The sequence below is a fragment of the Dama dama genome, chromosome 15, assembly GCF_033118175.1.
Source record: "Dama dama isolate Ldn47 chromosome 15, ASM3311817v1, whole genome shotgun sequence".
NCBI classification, from domain to species: Eukaryota; Metazoa; Chordata; class Mammalia; order Artiodactyla; family Cervidae; genus Dama; species Dama dama.
Genome location: NC_083695.1, coordinates 19,199,965 through 19,208,008, shown reverse-complemented (window position 1 = coordinate 19,208,008; position 8,044 = coordinate 19,199,965). Strand labels below are relative to the sequence as shown.

General features: G+C 36.4%; 1 pseudogene; it reads left to right on the top strand.

The window, feature by feature from the left end:
• Positions 1-2,752: 2,752 nt before the first annotated feature.
• Positions 2,753-4,341, top strand: LOC133070611 (T-complex protein 1 subunit zeta-2-like; annotated as a pseudogene).
• Positions 4,342-8,044: the final 3,703 nt, after the last annotated feature.

Below are 8,044 nucleotides of genomic sequence, written 5' to 3'. Positions count from 1 at the left end.
TATTTTATGTCAATTATACCTCAATTTGAAAACCTTAAAAAAAAAAAAGAATAAAAAGAATGAAAAGATATGGAAACAATCCAGGGATCCATCAATCGATGAATGGATTAAAGGAAATCTTGCCATTTGTGACAACATGGATGGATATACTAAGGGAAAAGACACTAACCCTAATAAAAACCAGTATACCAACATTAACAGCAAACATATACATTTTTTAAAGATTGCTAGAAATAGTTACTGTGTAATAGCAGAAGTTTCAATTAATTAGGAAGATATAATATTTCAATATTATATGCATAACATTGTGAAATATATAAAGCAAGAACTTAACGTATCACAAAAGGATAAATACACTATCAAGTTAAGCAATTTCAACCTGGCAAATATTACCTCATCCAGTGATATACCATGTTGCCATCATATAACCCTAAGAGCATTTCACCTTTGTGACATTCCTCATCAAACCTATAACTCCAATCTATGAGAAAAACATCAGACAGACAGAAATTGAAAGACATTCTACAAAACATCTGATTAGTATTCCTCAAAATTGTCAGTCATCCAAAACATAGAAAGGCTAAGAAACTGTCACAGAACAGAGGGTACCAGGAGACAAGATGACTAAATGCAATCAGGTATCCTGAATGGAATTCTGAAACAGAGTAAAAGACATCAGTGGAAAATGATTGAAATTTAAATGATTCTAATTGTAATGTATCAATGTTGGTTTGCTAGTTGTGACAAATGCACCATGGAAAGTTAAGATGTTAATGCTGGGGAAAACTGGGTGAGAGATATATAGGAAATCTCTGTACCAAATCTACAAGTTTTCTGTAAATCTAAAGCCATTCTAAATTGCAAATTTATTTTTTAAATTTCTGTTCATCAAAAGACACCAATAAAGAAAATATCATTAAGGGAAGGAAAAGACAAAAACACTGACTGGGAGAAAATATTTGCAATAAATACATCTAATGAAGAACTCAATTCTTTTTTAAAAAAAGCATATATAATACATACCATATAGACATATACACAAATGTATGTGTGGGGGGGAAGGAGGGGGGTATATGCATGCTCAGTCGCTTCAGTTGTGTCTGACTTTTTGTGATCCCATGGACTGCAGTCACCAAGCTCCTCTGTCCATGAGATTCTCCAGGCAAGAATACCAGAGTGGGTTGCCATTTCCTCCATATATATACATATATACACATACATACATCCAGTGGTATACCTTGGGCAGGGCAGTGGGCAAGTCTGCCTTGGGTATAGGCAATAAAATGGTGTACTGTTTGTAGAGAATGTAAAAGCAACAATTAAACTGACTGAAAGTCAGTCTACACTTCATTACCATGTACTAGAAATTCCAAACAATGTCAAAATAAAATACTCATCTAGAAAAACAAACAAGCAAATTTTGTTAGTGTCCACAGATCTCAAGTAACCTAAGATCCTTTCAGAGAGTCTATGGGGTAAACAATTGTCATAATAGTATAAAACATTATTTGCCTTCTCACTGTGTTAATTATGTACACTGATGATCCAGAAGCAACGGTGAGTAAAACTGCTCACTCCTCAGCACCAGCCAGGGCAGTGTCACAGACTGCACTGGAACATTGTATTCTTCACCACTAAACGCAATTAACAACAATAAAAAAAAAAAACCTAGCCTCACTGAAAAATAGCCCTAATGAAACAGTAAACATTTTACTAAATCTTGACCTTTGAGCACTCATCTTTTTTCTGTAATGAAATGGAAAACAAAGCATTTCTGTTGTCTCAATGCTGCTTATTTGAATTGTGAGCTGATTTATCCACTTTTAAATGAAAACACCATTTTGACTTGAGAAGACAACTGAAAGACTATAGTTAATCAGACCTGGTGATTCAGCAGACATTTTTCTTGAAAATGAACCAAGTGAGTCTGGCATTTCAAGGAAAACAACTTAAATATCTGCTCCTAAGATTTGAGCTTTCAAACCAAATCAAATGCTAGAAACACTCTAAGCTTGAAAGCTTCTGTGAGCTTACAAACTCTTCCGATGAGATCAGTGGTGATATTAACAAACGTGATATTTTTGCTATTGTAAAACCAAACGTGTCAAAACAAAAAACAAACAAACAAAAACTAAATGTGTCAACATTTAGAAAAGCTGCATTAACTCCAAGAAGTAAGCAATATCTTCCAAATCACCAGTGCATAATGCTACAAAGTCATACACATGTAAAAAGATTCACTCAGAATGTAAGAAAGACCAACAGATTTTAATATAACAGTATGCAAAGTTCAATTATGTGATTTCAGGAAACATAAAATTAATGTGTAAGAAACTACTTCCTAAAAGAAAAAAAAAAAAAACTACTTCCTTTGTCAAGTTTTGGTGGAATATTAAAGAAGAGTACCTACATTATTTTTATTATTAAATAAAATAAAGAGGTTATTAAAATACCCTCTCCAACCACACATTTGCATAAAGCTAGATTTGTTTCATACACATTAACTAAAACAACATATTGCAATAGATTGGATGCAGAAGCATCTATGAGACTCCAGTTACATAAATGTAAAATGATATCATTCTTATATTAAATTTTCCTTTATTTTGGGAAATTATTTTTTATGGATGCTACTATGTATTTTAATATACAGTGGGTTTATTATATAATTTAAGATGGAAATTTGCTTTTAAAATAATTACGCTTTTGAGGTGACTTTTGCCTGCAGGGTTGCTTCTCCGACATTCTGTTCATGGCTGTGATAAAGGCCACAAACTCCAACGCTGAGGTGGCACAGGCCCAGCACATATTTATATATGCACCGCCTGAGGGCTGCAGGATGTGTTGCGAACCAACTTGGGTCCCAAGGGCACCATGAAAATGCTTGTTTCTGGGGCAGGAGATGTCAAACTCACCAAAGATGGCAATGTGCTGCTCCATGAGGTGCAAATTCAACACCCAATAGCTTCCTTGATAGCAAAAGTAGCAACAGCCCAGGATGACATTACAGGAGATGGTACTACTTCAAATGTTCTAATCATTGGAGAGTTACCAAAACAAGCTGATCTTTACATTTCTGAGGGTCTGCACCCTAGAATAATAGCTGAAGGCTTTGAAATTGCAAAAATAAAGGCACTTGAAGTTTTGGAACAAGTTAAAATTAAAAAAGAGATGAAGAGAGAAATCCTTTTAGATGTGGCTAGAACATCTCTACAAACTAAGGTTCACCCTCAACTGGCTGATGTGTTAACAGAGGCTGTGGTGGATTCTGTTTTGGCAGTCAGGAGACTGAGTTATCCTATTGATCTCTTCATGGTAGAAATCATGGAGATGAAGCATAAATCGGAAATGGATACAAAGTTGATCAAAGGGTTAGTTCTGGATCATGGTGCCCATCATCCACATGTGAAGAAACAAGTAGATATGCATTTATCCTTACCTGTAATGTATCACTAGAATATGAAAAAACTGAGGTGAGCTCTGGTTTCTTTTATAAGACTGCAGAAGAGAAAGAGAAATTGGTAAAAGCTGAAAGAAAATTTATTGAAGACAGAGTATAAAAAATAATAGACTTGAAAGACAAAGTCTGTGCTCAGTCCAATAAAGGATTTGTTGTCATTAATAAAAAGGGAATTGATCCATTTTCCTTAGACACTCTTGCAAAACATGGCATTTTAGCTCTTTGTCGAGCAAAAAGAAGAAACATGGAAAGACTCTCTCTTGCTTGTGGTGGAGTGGCTGTGAATTCTGTTGAAGACCTCAGTGTAGATTGCTTGGGATATGCTGGTCTTATATATGAGTACACATTAGGTGAGGAAAAGTACACTTTTATTGAGGACTACATTAACCCTTGCTCTGTCACCTTGTTGGTTAAGGGACCAAATAAGCATACTCTCACACAAATCAAGGATATTGTAAGGGATGGACTTCGTGCCATCAAAAATGCCATTGAAGATGGTTGTGTTGTTCCGGGAGCAGGTGCTGTTGAAGTGGCAATAGCTGAAGCTCTAGTTACATACAAGCACACGATACAAGGAAGAGCTCATCTTGGAGTCCAAGCTTTTGCTGATGCTTTACTCATTATCCCTAAGGTTCTTGCTCAGAATTCTGGTTATGACCTGCAGGAAACACTAGTAAAAGTCCCCGGCTGAGCATTCAGATTCAAAACAACCAGTTGGCATAGACCTGAATACGGGTGAGCCAATGGTAGCAGCAGATGCAGGAGTGTGGGATAATTATTGTGTAAAAAAACAACTTCTTCACTCTTGCACTGTGATTGCCACCAACATTCTCCTGGTTGATGAAATTATGCGAGCTGGTATGTCTTCTTTCAAAGGGTGACTGAGTTCAAAATCAACTCTTCCAGAAGCTGAGACTCAGCACATTTTACATCCAATTCCCATTATGGAGCCTGAGCCATTCTTAATTTTGACACAATAAATGCAGTTTATATTTGTTGGTTTTAAAAAATAAAATAAAATAATTACACTTTTTTTCAGTTTTCATTTCTAACAAGGTCAATGTCAATAGATATAATTCACATAAACAAAACACTGGACTTCCCTGGCAGTCCAGTGGTTAAAACCCCCATGCTCCCACTGTAAGGATCCTGAGTTCTATCCCTGGTTGGGGAACCTAGATCCTACATGCCCTTTGGCAAGACCAAAAAAAAGGCAAAGAGCTCAAAAATTTGTAAGAGTGCAATGAAGTCCTGAGACTAAAAAGTTTGAGCACTGCTCTTCTAAAACAACTGCTATTAATAATGTTGAATTTTAGTAATACATTTAAGCATTAAATTAGCACATATTTATTGCTCTCTGTAATGAACATTTATTCTAGGTGGAAATTCATTCAAAGAACTTTACTTCTTCAGTTAGCTCACTACACACAGACTCGTTACATGCATGTCATTTCAAAGTAAATTCTCAACTCAGAATCATTCAAGCTTACATCATGCATAGTTTCTATCTCCACCTCTGTAGTATTACACATTCCTACTTTCAAACAGTGGATTCAAAATAAAATGATAGAACAGTCATCATAGAGACAAACAGAACTCAAGTACTTTTGCTTAAAATTTAAAACAATGAAATAGTGTAAACTCTTCCATGTAAATTTTTTGTTAAGAATGAGTTTTAGTTCAAGAAATATTTTGCTAAATTTCAATAATGTCTGTAAAACTGAAATGTATTCTTTCAAAATTGTCCATTGTTTTTAACCTGAAGAACAAATCAAGAAAATAATTATTTTTGTCATAGAGAGGAGGGGGACATTAACAAACAATATCCTCTTAGGGCATCATATACACTTGATAATCATTGCTACCACAACACTGAATGATAAGATATTGGATATTTTCCTCCCAAGTTCATTGTTAAAGACCTTTATTAATGATATCCATAGCGCCTATATTCATATGTCCTTTTTTTCTGATTATTCTGATTATTCCACTAAAAATTATAATTATGAGATACATCTATGTTGTTGCAGACACCAGTAGTTCAATTTCTTCAGTTTTCTCAGTCTGGGGTCATTTTTCACAATCTCAGTCATGTCAACTCAAGTGAATCCCTCTCAACTCCTTAGCAATTAAGGTGCTCCTTCACATCTCACAGCATTTTGTAGGTTTGTAACTTGACCTGATCACTTATCACATTGAAGTTAGTCTATTATCTCTTTTAAGTTAGAGAGCTGGGGAACCCCTCTCCTAGCCCAGGGCCTGACACATAATAGGATCTTATTTATATTATTCAGGTTTCTCCATCAAAGCAGAACCAATAGGAATATAGCTATATCTATTCATATCTATGTCTACAGCTGTCTATCTGGGCTGTCCTGGTGGCTCAGACCATAAAGAATCCGTGTGCAATGCAGGAGACCTGGGTTCAATCCCTGGGTTGGGAGAAGAGAACGTCCCTGGATAAGAGAACAGCTACCCACTCCAGTATTCTTGCCTGGAGAATTCCACTGACAGAGGAACCCGGCAGGCTCAGTCCATGGGGTCACAAAGACTGGGGCACAACTGCGTGATTTGCACTTTATAACTGTCTGTCTACACACACACACACACACACACATACAACTATACAGCTGTAAACACAGCCAAGCTGATGATGAAGTCTGGAAGCCTAAGAAGGACCAAGATGGCTAATAGTGTAGTTCAAGACCAAATGCCAACAGGCTTAAAACCCAGGAAAAGCCCAGGTTTCAACTTAACTCCAAAGGCAGGAAAGAATAGCTATTCTACCTTGAGGTCCTTCGACAGAAGGAGTTCGCTCTTATTCAGCCTTTTTGTATTATTTGGGCCTTCTACTAATAGGATGAGGTCCTCCCACATTAGAGAGTAATCTGCTTTACTCAGCCTACTATTCAACTGTTAAAGTCATGCATAAACATCCTCACAGAAAACCCCAAATAATGTTTAACCAAATATCTGGGCACCTTGTGGCCAAATCAGGCTGACACACAAAATTAACTATCACATTAATTAATGCTTTTCTGTCTGCACTAGTCTTTGCCATCCATATTTCAGAAGAATATACACATAAAAATCATATTTATAAAGCAGAGTAAAATAAGGCTAATGAGGGGTGTTCGGGATTTGAGTTTTACTTCCTCTAAGAGTCAACTTTTTACCTGAGGAGTGAGGGATGAGTAAGATTCTGATAAGAGAAGATTGTGTTATTTGGGGGGCAGGATATTATAGACATCATAAGCAACTTCAACCCAAAAGGCTCTTTCCCAGTTTGCATTCAGATCACATTTGTAAAGCAAAGTCTTTGTCTAAAGAAGATTGCTGAGACTGATACTCAGATAACTAAACATACAGGAGCTACCCAACCTGGGAGAAATTCAAAAATTTCTCTAGTGCTAGAATATCCAGTGCTGTTATCCTTAAGGATCAGTCTTGGCTCTGAATTAGTTACCATGGAGACCACCTAAATCTTATGATTTTCCTTAGAGATGTCCAAGAAAACTCAGACAGATACCTATTCAGAAAATATTCTAATACACATCTTCACACCAAAATGAAGGACTAGGTCCTTTGCAGAAAACAAAAGCAATGGTGTTGATGCAAGAACGTGAAAGCTTGTTTCACTGAAAGTGCAAATCTTGCTAAGTAACTTTAATCACTATTTGTGTTCTATTTCACTTTTCTGATTTCTAAGTAAAACATGTTTATTTTAGAAAATTTGGAAAATACATAAAAATATGAAAAAGAAACTTAAAATTATCCATAGTCATTTTTCTCCTTTTATAATGAGAAGAGTAAAAAGTAAAACATGCAAGCTTTTCCTCCTCCCCTCCAATCTCACCAACTCCTTCCCTGAGATAACCATCTTTACTGATTTGATCCTTATCAGCCCTGCCAATTTCTCTCCTGCTTATTCATTCGTTTTTTGATTCCAACGAATATTACTGAGTGGGCACCGTGGACTAAGACTCTAAACACCAGATTTAAATGCCAGTGACACAGCTGTAAGATCTCTGTTCCCAGGAGTTACACCATAGTGAGAGAACTCACAATAAACCAGTAAACAATACATAAACAAAAAATACCAGCTAGTAGTAAATGTTATATAGAAAATAAGATGGCATTATTATACCCGAGATTAAATACTGTGAAGATAAAATCAGCCAAGTGAAGACTGGGGAGATCAGAGAGGGAGCAGGGAGGATGTGATTCCTTAAATAAATACAAAAAGGCCAGTGTGGCTCCTTAACATGGAGGGAGGGAGTTAGGAGATGCTTTTGAAGACATGAGCCAGGGAAACATCATGGAAGATGTGACATCATCCTTCCTTTGGGAAGAAGAATGTCAAAAGAATTCGGCCTTTAAGTGCAAGGGGGAAGACATTGAAGAGTTTTAAGAGGGGAGTGATATGCTCTGATCTGCATGTTCTAAATTTTTACTCTGGCTTCACTGTGGAGAATATACCAAGAGCAAAGATTCCCAACATGAGGTCATGCGGTACACAGACACTCCCAAGAAGTCCGCAAATACAATCAGGGGGCTCATTACCTTAAATGGGAGAAAATTACC